The 14,645-nt window shown below is 39.4% G+C and overlaps 1 long non-coding RNA gene across 3 annotated transcripts; it reads left to right on the top strand.

Moving 5' to 3' along the window:
• Positions 1 to 3,479: 3,479 nt before the first annotated feature.
• LOC125528476 (uncharacterized) lies at positions 3,480 to 5,796 on the top strand. Of its 3 annotated transcripts, none has more exons than XR_015599867.1 (4): positions 3,480 to 3,866; positions 3,948 to 4,013; positions 4,621 to 4,766; positions 5,163 to 5,796. It is a non-coding gene; the product is annotated as an uncharacterized LOC125528476 (long non-coding RNA). The 3 variants fall into 3 exon arrangements; XR_015599868.1 differs by having other exon boundaries at positions 4,621 to 5,317; positions 5,575 to 5,796; XR_015599866.1 differs by having other exon boundaries at positions 4,621 to 5,796.
• The last annotated feature ends 8,849 nt before the right edge of the window (positions 5,797 to 14,645 follow it).

Here is a 14,645-nt window from a genome sequence, read left to right as displayed (position 1 = left end):
TTTATTTCTTATAGAAAATGAAAGAATAGGTTGTTTTTTGACAAATTTGTGATATGCCAATAAGTAAATCTCAAAACTAAATTGGTTTGGTTGATACTCCCTCCGTTTCAAAATAAATTTCTTTACATGGTTGAATCTCTATGATTTTTGTTAAAAAAAAGTGACGTAATTGGATTTATAGTTGTTTGTTTTTTGGGACACTTGGTGAACCAGCTCGGGTCACACTGACGACTACTGTGCGACCGACCTTCCGTGTTAGTCCTTGGCACTAATCTACATCAGTAGATGTGTGATGATCCTATTAGTACTGTAGAAGTTCAGCCTTAAATGGGCTAGTTTTTTTAGTTGGGCCTTGTGTCGCCGCAAAGACTGTTTATCGCATTAAGCGATTCTACAAGGTAGTCTAGCGTCGAGGAGAAGCAGTGTCGGGCAGGCCATATTTGCGCGAGGAGGTTGAAAAAAAATCTAGAATAAAGAGAGCACACCAGGTATCGAACACAGGTCGCCAGCATAATAGCCTACGCCACTAACCAGTCCGCCCAAAAGTAGTTACTCGTTCGAAGTAGGATCGCAGCCTACTAGATGCAGCTGGAGGATGTCTTCTCTGGTTTTCTTTGTTTTCTTGTTTTTTTTCTCCAGTTTTTTCATTATTTTCTTTTTTTATTCTCCATTTTGTTTCATTTTTTCTTTCTTTTTTGATTTTTATTCTACACTTTTATATACATGTTCATCATTTCTTCAAATATTTGTTCAACATTTTTTAGTACATGTTCAACATTTTTATATACATGATCAATTTTTTTAAAATACTTGTTCAACATTTTCCTTTCTTTTTTTCATTCTACATTTTCTTATATGTCAATGACATTTTATGAATAAGTGATCAACATTTTTGTATAGACGTTGAACACTGTCCCAACGGTTATACAACATTTTTCAAATATTTGTTCAACATATAATATGTGTGTCAACATTTTTCAAATACATGTTCACATTTTTCAAATACTCGTTCAACATTTTTTAATACTTATTCAACATTTTTCAAATACTTGTCCTTGTCCAACATTTCAAAAAACACATTTGAAAAATGTTGAACGAGTATTGAAAAAAGTTGAATAAGTATTGAAAATGTTGAACAAGTATTTGAAAAATGTTGAATAAGTATTAAAAATGTGGAATTAGTTTTTGAAAAATGTTGAACAAGCATCTAGAAATTGTTGAATAAGTATTTAAAAAATATTGAATAAGCGCTCAGACAATTTTAATGTGCATACAATAAATGTTGATCGCTTATTAAGAAAATGTTTTTCACATATACAAAAATATAGAATGAAAACAAAAACAAACATAAGAAAAAAGAAAAAATGAAGAAGAAAAAAGAAAACCAAACAAAAAATGAGAAGAAAAAATAAAACCAAACAAAAAACAAAAGAAAAGGGGGAAAAGAAAAAACCTAGAGAAAACCGAGTAAAATGAAGAAAAAGAAAGAAGATAAAGAAAAATAATAGTTGTGGCATGCACTGCTTTGAAATTGGCCATCTTTGAGGAAGAATCTATGTTACGAGAAGGAACAGGTCAGTTGTGATGGTAAAGCGGTCATTGCATCATATGTCGACCTTAAAATGTTTCGTACACTTAATATACACCGTTGTATGATCCATGTCAAAATTTGAGATTTTTCAGGGTTCATTTGCCATATTCAAGTCATTTCATGCATTTCTTGGCATTTAATGAATACAATTCAATTTTGAATTGCAAGTGCATGAAAAAGTTGGCCAATTTGGTTTGAAAAACTCTACTTGTCTTACTGAGTCTATATTTGCGTCTTATCCAATGAAATAGAAGGAGTTACACACATGAGGGTGGCAGACTCGACCTTGAACATGGAGATTATTGATTTTTTTAATTCTATAAAATGCAAACGAAATTAGAAAAAATTGAACTTGGCATGGTGCCCTCGTATAACACTAGGAGGTTGTGATAAAAATTTGATATGGTTTCATAATAGTTGTGACTTAACCTTCTTAGAAACCGGGCCATCTTTGAGTAAGCATCTAGGTTTCAGGAGGGAATGAGTTTGATTTGAAGGCGAAGTGGCCGTGCATGAAAAGATTGGCAAAAATTGTTTTAAAAAATCCTATTTGTGTTCAAGAGTCTATATTTGGGGTCATATAAAAGAAAAGAAAAGGGGTTCAAAACCTGAGGTTGCCTAGACTTGACCCTGAACATAGAGTTTGTTGATTTTTTTTTTAATTCTGAAAATGCAAACGAAGTCTAGAAAACATGAAATTTGGCCTGGTACCCTCATATGACACCTAGAGGTCATGGAAAAGATTTGAAAAGGTTTTGCAAAAGCTATGGCGTCCGGTGCTTAGAAACCAGGCCATCTCCAAAGAAGAATCTATCTTTCGAGAGGGAACGAGCCATGTTTGAAGGCGAAACGACATATGCTTCATCCACTAGCCTTGAATTAATTATTTTCATAGAACTTAGTACATTTAGTACCTCCACTCTCACGTAACAACACATAAGCAGTATACACAAAAATTGCTAAATTTCTAGCAAGTATTTCCTACCACCGCACATCGTTGACAATGCCTAGGTCACTAGTGAGTTGATTTTTTATTGATTTAAGTAAAATCCATACAATACATAAATATTCACTAAAAATATGAGTAATATATGAAAATATTTACCAGTTATAATGGTCTACTTTAAATGTGGAAAAAACATAATTAGATTTTTTATTCATTTCTTCTAAAAAGATGTACTAATTGGAAATATAGCTTTCAGTATATGACCACATTTAGATATTTTTTCCCTTTATTGGTTGCGAATAGAACTTTGAATTATCCCCAACATAATTTTAAGTTATGATAGGGGAGATGTTTCAACTATTTTAAGCTATGAGAAAGAACAACACATATGTTCCTAATTGTTGGTTTGTGATTTTATGTTAACCTTATTTGATTTACATGCACCTCAAATTAACTTATTCAATAAGGAGACATAAATTCATTTAACCTATAACAAGTATTAAACAAATTCTAAGTTTATTGAAACTCCAATCAAATGATAACAATGTATTAAATCACTTTGAAAAAATCGAAACTTCTAAAAACAAAATATATGTGGTATGTAGATGTAAAAAGTGTGCTAGGGTAATATGGTAATTTTTTGCAAATTGTTTTAGAACGGTGCCTTACTTAGGTATTTGCAAAACAGAAAAAAATCTGGACTACCTTGCTCGTTGGTGGGCCAAGAGTCAACAAGAGCCCATTAGGTTCCTAGCTGAGTATGCATGTATCCTAGGTGAAGAAAACTGTGGCTTCTGATTGGTTCACTCTGCCCTCACACGGATTGCCGGTCACAGCCGTCAGATCCTCTCCAATCCAACGCTAGCAGACTGGTTCCCGTCTCCCGTGTTTCTTCTCCACCCACGAGGAGACGTATCCGCCGATCCTTCGATCCTTCCCAGATCCTCGCAGCGCCTTCCTTCCTCCTTCCCCTAATCCACATCTTCCTTCTCCCAGCATCTCCCTTCCACCATCCCCTCACCGAAGGCAAGCACAGCCCCATCGAGTCTACGACGCCTAGGCCGACATCGAACCCTTTGCGGGTACCACGCTGGGCCGCCGAGGGGTCTCCATCCACCGGTCGACGAGGAGCAGCACCATGGAGGACGCACGGCCGAACGGTGCGACGGCCTTCACTTCCCGAGCGTTGGCAGACGGGGTCTACGGCGCCAACGGGATGTCTTCCCGTTCAGAGCGACCGGTGCCCATGTCGCTGCAAGGCGCTTGCCGCCTCGATGACTGGCTCGTCCATATAAGCAGCGAGGCCCCTAGTATAGGAAGGCATGGAAGGTTGTCCTTTTTTGTTCTATTCTTTTAATTTTTCCGTTTCTCTTCCCGACCTAGACATGTTGAAGGCTCTATTTTTTGCAGGTGCTGCTCCGATGAGGAGAAACTGCTGCTACAGGACGTTCTCCCCCTCTCCTACCCCCACACGTGGTGAGCTCCAACCTCTCTTTCCACCCCTTGAACATCTGATCTGAAGTGGACATCAATTGCAATTGTTATGAACACAACATAACAGCAAATATTGGTTTAGTTTCTATGTGCAATTCGATTGTGATTGTGCTGGTTTGATGATGCTTGCTTCAAAAAAAGGAAATCATGGATAATAGAAGAGGGAAACAGCGAGCTTCCTTTCAAATTATTAATATTAATAATCATTTGGTTCATGAAACTTTCATTTCTTGCGTGAAATCTGTACGTACTATAAATGCCACCATCAAGTTAGCTCAAACACAGGCAGCTTGATTGATTTCTATATATGCTAGCAGCAGTAACTACATGTCTCCTATACTAGCTCGATTCAATTCCATACTAGCTCAAGAACACTAGCTATTACATGTTTGTTCGCTTCGGAGTAGCAGGCATCCTCCATGGACGATTCGGAGCTGCAGCATGCACATATTTATTCTGTTTGAACTCTGCATGACATGAAATAATTATTTTCAGTGTTTTTCTCAACTTGTTTTCATTGTTACTTGATATATACTTAGCTTGTACTTGAAGCTATGGGTTAATGATGATGATTTTGTTCTATTTGGAGGCATTGGTGCCCCATCATCGAGTGCACGGATGCAACAACAGCAACAAGATCATGGCCATGCGTATCATCAATCACACCATGGAGATCATCCATCTCCTCACCGATGCTAACTCAATCCAGATCACCGCCGATGTTATCATCCACATGTATCTCTCTTGGTTTCCTTTATTCTCTCCTGCCTTTGTGACGTTAGTATGTCTGCGCTGACTAGTATTGTTGGATCTTGCCAGTTGAATGGATGGTTGTGGTAGTAGAATGGCATTTTTGCTTAGGTACAATCATACTTATGGAGTAGTAAATAACATGTCATGTCATTCTCCAAGTCTGCACATAGCATTGTTATTTTAGGAGCAGATTTCTCATCCTTAAGAAACCTAAACTTTCTTATTTCTGGTATGCAATCATATGACATGTCTCATGTAAATGAATATGGGTTCTTGTCATTTTTTTAATCTACAATTGATCTAGTGTTTTTTACATGGTAGTTTAATATCCTCCTTCATTTTCTAATATGCAAACTTCTAATATGTGAGGTGCATAAGTGCATGAAGTGCGGTTTGCATTAGGCTGCTCCTGCTTGACGGCAGCCTGGTCCAGCGTCACTTAACCGTTGTGACCTAGCTGGTTTGGTTTAGCTTCGAGCTGCGCACCGCGGAGTGGGAGGCAGACACGCTCGTGAACATCAAGGCCGGATCAAGTACGATGGTGAAACTATAGATTGAGTCACAACTTAAATCAATAGTGGATGCTTTTAGTACATGTACTCGTGCTTATGCTTTAGACATTTACACTTGTAAAACTGTTCTGATCCCTGAGTTACATGCTTGTTGACACAGTATTATCTCAAGTTAGTTTGGCGATAGTTATTTTTAACAATGGGGCTAGAATAATTGTATGGCGTATGTTATGTTGGGCTCATTAACTAGAACTATTTTTTTTATTTCTTGATTGCAGGATCCAAAGGTCTAGCTCCATTGGACTCTAGATCATGGATAGTTTAGTCTTGGCCCTTAATTAGGATGGCTAAATTACATTTGAGTATCATTTGTTGGATATTTTCTATGAGAATTATGAATTTTATGAATCGACATATTATACATATGGTTTTGAATATTGTAATTGAATACCTGTATTTTTTTTATGGTTGCAATAAGCTATTACCACAACCCACTTTTGGTTGCCACATGTTAGCACCACAAAAAGTTTAAATTGTTGCAATTGTTTCTCGCAACAAACATTTCACCCGTTGTGATATCTATTTATCACCACCAAAACTAATATGTTGCAATTTCTTGTTACAATGATTGGAATATTTGTTGCCATAAGTTAATGCCACAAGTGTAGTGGTTCGTGGCAAAATGCCTAATACCACGAAAACAAGGATTGTTGCCATAGTTTATTGCCACAATTGACTATTGCCACGGAAGAGTATGCGCCACAAAATGAGCGTCGTTGGCATAGGTTGTTGCCACAAATGTCCTATCGCCACGAGCTATTAGTCGCCATGATTCGTTACATGTTGCATTAAAGCTATCTCCACAATGTAAATTGTGGCATCAGGTGAGTGTTGCCATGGGAAAACATGTGGCAACTTCGCACATGGTTGTTGCAATAGCAGACTTTATTGCCACGGTTGTTTTTTTGTGGCAATAACCTATTACCATGTGTCCAGTCGCAACGGCTGCCAACGAATGTTGTTTTGTGGCAATAGGTACTTATCGCCACAAATCGGCATGTATTGCAATGATCGATTTTGTTGCAATAGAACCGGATCCTTGTAGTGATGTATGTCTCACCGACATTACATTCATGTCCACTTATTTCATTTGTCGGTGTTCACACATTTTCATTGTATTATCCATGCTTAGATTTATTTTCTTGCTTTCTTCTTATGTGTTTGAAAAACTTTAGAAAAACCAAAAAAATTTAGTTGTAGTAATTTACTTTCTATGCATGCTTAGTAGTAGTGCTAAAAGAAAATCCAAAAAGATTTCCTTGTTCTTATTTTACTTGTTGGGAGCTTTCCCGTGTAAATAGCTTTTCTCGTTTTTGCTTTTTATTTGCTTGTTGAAGAAAAACCAAAAACTCCAAAAAAATTCAATGTGTTTCTCTGAATTTCTTTTCTTTTATTCGAGTTATACCAAGGAGAAGACCACGATGAAAATGTTGAGTGGCTATCATATGAATAATTGATGAACTAATAAAGAGCCCATTTTACCTTGCTCCTGTTGAATAAAATGTTTGCAGATTCTAGCTTAGTCCATGGCACTCTTGCACTATTATTATTTTCATATCATTCGGTCGTGCAAGTGAAAGGCAATAATGACGATATTTGATGAGCTGGTCGTGGCAAGGAGAAACTGGTATGAACTCAACTTGTCTTGTTTGTGTAAATATGTTTAACCTAGTGCCCATGATTCAGCCCGTTATGATTAAACAAGTTTGCAATGACAATTAGAGATTATAGTTTCTCATGCCATGCATAAGTAGCTGGGAGTGGATAATGATTTATCTTGGATATCAACATAGCATTAAAATGATTGTGATGTAGTATGATGATATGGCATCCTCCTACGAATGTTCGAGTGGCATGCTACCTCTTGAGCACTGTGTTGGTTTTCCCTTGAAGAGGAAAGGGTGATGCAGCAGAGCAGCGTAAGTATTTCCCTCAGTTCTTGAGAACCAAGGTATCAATCCAGTAGGAGGCCACGCACGAGTCACTTGCACCTACCCAAACAAACTCCTCGCAGCCAACGTGATAAAGGGGTTGTCAATCCCTTTACGGTCACCTACGAGAGTGAGATCTGATAGAAATGATAAGATAATATTTTTTGATATTTTTATGATAAAGAGAAATAAACGTGCAATTAAAATAAATGGAAAACGAAATAACTAAGTATTGGAAGATTAATATGATGGAAAATAGACCCGGGGGCCATAGGTTTCACTAGTGGCTTCTCTCGAGAGCATAAGTATTACGGTGGGTAAACAAATTACTGCTGGGCAATTGACAGAATTGAGAATAGTTATGAGAATATCTAGGTATCATCATGTATATAGGCATCATGTCCAAGACAAGTAGACCGACTCCTGCCTGCATCTACTACTATTACTCCACACATCGACCGCTATCTAGCATGCATCTAGAGTATTAAGTTCAAGAGAACAGAGTAACGCTTTAAGCAAGATGACATGATGTAGAGGGATAAACTCATGCAATATGATATGGATACCATCTTGTTATCCTCGATGGCAACAATACAATACGTGCCTTGCTGCCCCTACTGTCACTGGGAAAGGACACCGCAAGATTGAACCCAAAGCTAAGCACTTCTCCAATTGCAAGAAAGATCAATCTAGTAGGCCAAACCAAACTGATAATTCGAAGAGACTTGCAAAGATAACCAATCAGACATAAAAGAATTCAGAGAAGATTCAAATATTGTTCATAGATAAACTTGATCATAAACCCACAATTCATCGATCTCAACAAACACACCGCAAAAGAAGATTACATCGAATAGATCTCCACAAGAGAGGGGGAGAACTTTGTATTGAGATCCAAAAAGAGAGAAGAAGCCATCTAGCTAATAACTATGGACCCGTAGGTCTGAAGTAAACTACTCACACTTCATCGGAGAGGCTATGGTGTTGATGTAGAATCTCTCCGTGATCGATACCCCCTCCGAGGGTTTTGGCTCCGTATCTGGTAGTTTGGGGTACGTAGGTATATATAGGAGGAAGGAGTACGTCGGTGGAGCAACGTGGGCCCCACGAGGGTGGAGGGCGCGCCTGGGGGGGTAGGCGCGCCCCCCTACCTCGCGCCCTCCTGGTTGCTTTCTCGACGTAGGGTCCAAGTCCTTTGGATCATGTTCGTTCCGAAAATCACGTTCCCAAAGGTTTCATTCCGTTTGGACTCTGTTTGATATTCTTTTTCTGTGAAATCCTAAAATAGGCAAAAAAAACAGTAATTCTGGGCTGGGCCTCCGGTTAATAGGTTAGTCCCAAAAATAATATAAAAGTGTATAATAAAGCCCAATAATGTTCAAAACAGGATATAATATAGCATGGAACAATCAAAAATTATAGATACGTTGGAGATGTATCATGGCTTGACTTGGTACATGTGCATGCACGTAGTTGAATCAAATCCAACATAGCCTTTATAATATGTATGTTTATGGTGTTCATATCCTACTCATGCTAGTGTCCAATGTTACTTATGCATAATGCCTGGTTATGATCGTTGTTGCTCTCTAGCTGGCCGCTTCCCAATCTTAAATTGCTAGCCTTCGCCTGTACTAAGTGGGAATTCTGCTTGTACATCAAAAATCTTGAACCCAATGTTATTCTAGATGAGTCCACCATACCTAGCTATATACGGTATTACCCTGCCGTCATAAGTAAATTTGCATGTGCCATCTCTAAAGAACTTCTAAAAAATTATCCGCTTTGTGTGCCTGGATCGTTCATGGAACGACAGGAGGTAGTCGATATCTTCCGTGCTAAGCATATTATCCTCATGTCGAGTGTTTATTCACTCGCCATCACATGAGGAAATGGGCGGTAATAGGGATGCCCAGTCCCAAAATGCAAAATACAAAAAGAGTTCATCTCTTAAATAATCAAACAAAAACTCCCAATAGAGTCAAAATCTTTACTTTCCACTTGGGAACCGCCACTAGCGTGCTTAGCATGGAAGATGTTGATAACTGATGGTCATGAAGTGAATGAGAAGGGTGCATGTCTCAAAATTTCATTTATCTCTGTTTAAAAAATTGAGCTCTGGCACCTCTGCAAATCACTACTTCCCTCTGCGAAGGGACTTTCTATTTAATTTTATGTTGTGTCACCACCTTCTAAAAACAAGCGCCAGAAACTGAGTAGAGCACAGCGGTCATGATTTATGCATTGTGTATAGCTAATGTTGGGTGCATCATGACTGGATCTTTTCTATCATGAATTACAATGTTTAGTTGCTGCTTGAACTTCGGAGGTGCTCTGCATTTATGTTTTGCGGCGAGATACCATTATTGTCATATTATATCATGGTTGTTTTGACAACGTGTTGCTGTTTGAGATACCTTATTATTGCCCGCTAGCTGATTATGTCATTGATATGAGTCATTATAATCTTTAAGAGTTATTGTCGACGTGGTTAGTTATAATGTTGGCTGAAAATCTGAGTGTTGTTTAAGCTTATTTATGCAAACAAGAGCAAAAGAGTTCGTAAAAGTTTTTTTTCTCACTTTCAGTTTATCAATTGAATTTCTTGAGGACAAGCAAATGTTTAAGCTTGGGGGAGTTGATACGTCTCCAACGTATCTACTTTTTCTCACGCTTTTCCTCTTGTTTTGGACTCTAATTTGCATGATTTGAATGAAACTAACCCTGGACTGATGTTGTTTTCAGCAGAACTACCATGGTGTTATTTTTGTGTAGAAATAAAAGTTCTCGGAATGGAACAAAACTTTGCGAGGATTTTTTATACCAATAATAAGAATTTATGGAGCCAAGACCCACCAGAGAGCGGCCCCTGGCTGGGCACAACCCACTAGGGCGCGCCCCCTCTCCTGACGCGCCTAGGTGGGTTGTACCCACCTGATGGCCCCACTAATGACCCCCCTGATACTATAAAATCACATTATTCCAGAAAAACTCAAGGAGAAATAATTATTGCGATCCATGAGACGGAGCCGCCGCCAAGCCCTGTTCTTCCTCGGAAGGGCAGATCTGGAGTCCGTTTGGGGCTCCAGAGAGGGGGATCTTCGTTCTTCGTCATCACCAACCCTTCTCCATCGCCAATTCCATGATGCTCCCCACCGGGAGTGAGTAATTCCTTCGTAGGCTCGTTGGTCGCTGAGGAGTTGGATGAGATTCATCATGTAATCGAGTTAGTTTTGTTAGGGCCTGATCCCTAGTATCCACTATGTTCTTAGATTGATGTTGCTATGACTTTGATATGCTTAATGCTTGTCACTTTGGGCCCGGGTGCCATGATTTCAGATCTGAACCATTTATGAATTCATCATTATATCCATGTTTTAGATCCGATCTTGCAAGTTATAGTCACCTACTACGGTTATGATCCGGCAACCCCGGAGTGACAACAACCGGGCCCACTCCCGGTGATGACCGTAGTTTGAGGAGTTCATGTATTCACTATGTGTTAATGCTTTGTTCCGATTCTTTATTAGAAGGAGGCCTTAATATCCCTTAGTTTCCAATATGGACCCGCTGCCACGGGAGGGTAGGACAAAAGATGTCATGCAAGTTCTTTTAATAAAGCATGTATGACTATTTACGGAATACATGCCAACATTATATTAATGAACTGGAGCTAGAGCCGTATCGCCCAAGGTTATAAATGTCTCATGATGAATATCATCCAACAAGTCACCGATCCAATGCCTACGAATTTATCCTTATTGATCTTGCTGCATTACTATTGCTATCATCACTGTTACACTTGCTACAAATTACTGCTATCACTGTTACTGCTACCGTTACTGTTTTCACTACTATCAAAACTATCAAACTACTTTGCTACTGATCACTTTGCTGCAGATAATTAATCTCCAGGTGTGGTTGAATTGACAACTCAGCTGCTAATACCTTCAAATATTCTTTGGCTCCCCTTGTGTCGAATCTATAAATTTGGGTTGAATACTCTACCCTTGAAAACTGTTGCGATCCCCTATACTTGTGGGTTATCAACGTCGTAGCCGGTGCCAGAGGGGATACGACCGCCAGCGACGGATATGGACCACGACAGCTTTCGTCGGGTGCTCCAGAGCGGCCAGTAGCCGGCCACCAACCACCCATGCTGCATTGAGGTGATCATCGCGGCCTCTTTGCCACCACGACCGCAAGATGGCGGATTTAGACATATTGATGTATTGCTTTATAAGGTCCTTGTGAATAATTAATAAAGTGGTTGTATGCATCTCCAAGATGAAGAGGCCAGTTTCATCCTCTCTTTTTTAAATGCTATCCTCATGATATGTTGATGGTTACTATCAGGTTTATCTGAAACAAATGTTTATTCTGCTATGCACCATCTAAAGTGTTTGTTGTATGCTTTGTTGCTGCAATCGGTGAAACTCAGTTGGTTGTGGGTTTGTGGCGGGCTCATGTGGGCAGGCCGGGAGTTGTTGGCACCCGCTTAGGTGTTTGGCATGCAGCCGCATCACGCCTGGCTTGCATCCTGACTTCTAGGAAATGTTTAGTCAATGGTACGTCTCCAACGTATCTATAATTTATGAAGTATTCATGTTGTTATATTATCATTCTTGGATGTTTTACAATCATTTTATAGCAACTTTATATCATTTTTTAGGACTAACCTATTGAAATAGTGCCAAGTGCCAATTGTTGTTTTTTGCATGTTTTTTACATCGCGGAAAATCAATATAAAACAGGGTCCAAACACCGTGGAAGTTTTTGGAGAATTTTTATGGACCAGAACACCCAGGATGGGCCAAAACAGCACCTGGGGTGCCCCAAGGGGGGCACAACCCACCAGGGCGTGCCTGGGGGCCCAGGCGCGCCCAGGTGGGTTGTGCCGACCTCGGTGGCCTCCCGCACCCCCTCTTTACTCTATAAATTCACAAACATTCCGAAAACCCTCGGGGTTAACCTAGATCAGAAGTTCCACCGCTGCAAGGCTCTATAGCCACCGAAAACCAATCTAGACCCTTTCCGGCACCCTGCCGTTGGGGGGAATCATCTCCGGTGGCTATCTTCGTCATCCCAGCGGCCACCATGATGAGGAGGGAGTAGTCCACCCTCGGGGCTAAGGGTTTGTATCAGTAGCTATGTGTTTAATCTCTCTCTCTCTCTCTCGTGTTCTTGAGATGTCACGATCTTGATGTATCGCAGGCTTTATTAATATAGTCGGATCATGTGGTTTTTTCCCTCTCTATCTTGTTATGGTGAATTGAGTTTTTCCCTTTGAGATTTCATTGTTATCGGATTGAATACTTTTATGGATTTGAGAACACTTGATATATGTCTTGCAATTAAATACTCGTGGTGACAATGGGGTATCGTATTGATTCACTTGATATATGTTTTGGCACTCAACTCGCGGATTCCCGAGGTGACATTGGGGTAAGCTATGCATAGGGGTTGATGCACATTCTTGTCTTTGTTTCTCCGGTAAAAATCTTGGGGCACTCTTTGAAGTTCTTTGTGTTGGACTGAATATTATGAATATGAATTTGCTTTGGTGTTATTTTAGTACGAACTCTTGGTTAGATCGATCGGAAAGAATAGCTTCGTGTTATTTTAGTACGATCTCTAGGATAGATTGATCGGAAAGAATAGCTTTGAGGTGTTTCGTACCCTATAAACAATTCCGTCTAATGTTCTCCGCTAGATAGGAACTATGGAGTGATTCTTCATCGCACTTTGAGGGGTGGTTATATGATCCAATTATATTAGCACTATTGAGAGATTGCACTAGCGAAAGTACGGATCCTAGGCCTCATTTTCAAGCATTGCAATACCGTTTTTGTGCCCATTTACTATTTGTTATCTTGCTGTTTTTATTTATTCAGATTCTAAAAATATATTTCTACCTTTCATACTACACTTTTATCACCATCTCTTCGCCGAACTAGTGCACCTATACAATTTTCCATTGTATTATGTGTGTTGAGGATACAAGAGATTTCATGTATTTGATTGCAGGGTTGTTTGAGAGAGACCATCTTCATCCTACGCCTCCCAAGGATTGGTAAACCTTAGATCATCCACTTGATGGAAAATTGCTACTGTCCTACAAAACTCTGCGCTTGGAGGCCCAACACGTGTCTACAAGAATAAAATTGCGTAGTAGACATCGGTATAGTATGGATTTGTCTGACAAGGCCCCACCTGACTTCTAGGAAATGTTCAGTCAATGGCATAGTAGTGTTCCATTGTTTTTGTCAAAGGGATTATAAACTTCGTGTGTACCTTACAATGTTCGTTCTCGTACGGTAGCTAGGTTCATGAATTATGAACGTGGGCAAATGTCAAGCTTATTCAAGACTGCACCCATACCTCCGTCTGACTAGTTTGCACAACAAAACCTCAAAACGAAAACGACCAGAAAAACTAAAATAGAAGTTTAGATAAAATACTAAAAACTATACATGAACATGATTTAAGCCATGACCGAGTAAGGTTTAGATGAGAAGTCTGGGTATTCGGCTCACACTTTCTGCACTCCTTCATCAATGGATAGGAGTAGCGACAGATATTGCCAAGATGGCGAATTTAGACATATTTCTGTATTGCTTTATAAGGTCTTTGTGAATAATTAATAAAGTGGTTGCATGCATCTCCAAGATGAAGAGGCCAAGGGTCATCCTCCTTTTTTTGAAAAATGCTATCCTCATGTTATGTTGATGTTTACTATCAGGTTTATCTGAAACAAATGTATATTCTGCTGTGCACCATCTAAAGTGTTGTTTGTCGTATGCTTTGTTGCTGCAATCGGTGAAACTCAGTTGGTTGTGGGTTTGTGGCGGGCTCATGTGGGCAGGCCGGGAGTTGCTGGCACCCCCTTAGGTGTTTGGTGTCCAGCCGCATCACACCTAGCCTGCATCCTGACTTCTAGGAAATGTTTAGTCAATGGAATAGTATGGATTTGTCTGACAAGGCCCCACCTGACTTCTAGGAAATGTTCAGTCAATGGCATAGTAGTGTTCCATTCTTTTTGTCAAAGGGATTGTAAACTTCGTGTGTACCTTACAATGTTAGAGTCAAGTCACGTTCTCGTACGGTAGCTAGGTTCATGAATCATGAACGTGGGGAAATGTCAAGCTTATTCAAGACTGCACCCATACCTCCGTCTGACTAATTTGCACAACAAAACCTCAAAACAAAAACGACCAGAAAAACTAAAATAGAAGTTCAGATGAAATACTAAAAACTATACATGAACCATGATTTAAGCCACGACCGAGTAATCGCACCCCTTCATGTTTCTGTATTTATGTTTGCATTATGTAAAATTTCTAAATAAAGAACTAGCT

This window comes from Triticum urartu, chromosome 3A (genome assembly GCF_056163025.1).
Source record: "Triticum urartu cultivar PI428250 chromosome 3A, HENAU_Tu73, whole genome shotgun sequence".
NCBI classification, from domain to species: domain Eukaryota; kingdom Viridiplantae; phylum Streptophyta; class Magnoliopsida; order Poales; family Poaceae; genus Triticum; species Triticum urartu.
The sequence above is the reverse complement of the archived record's forward strand: the minus strand, read 5'-3'. Positions and strand labels throughout refer to the sequence as shown.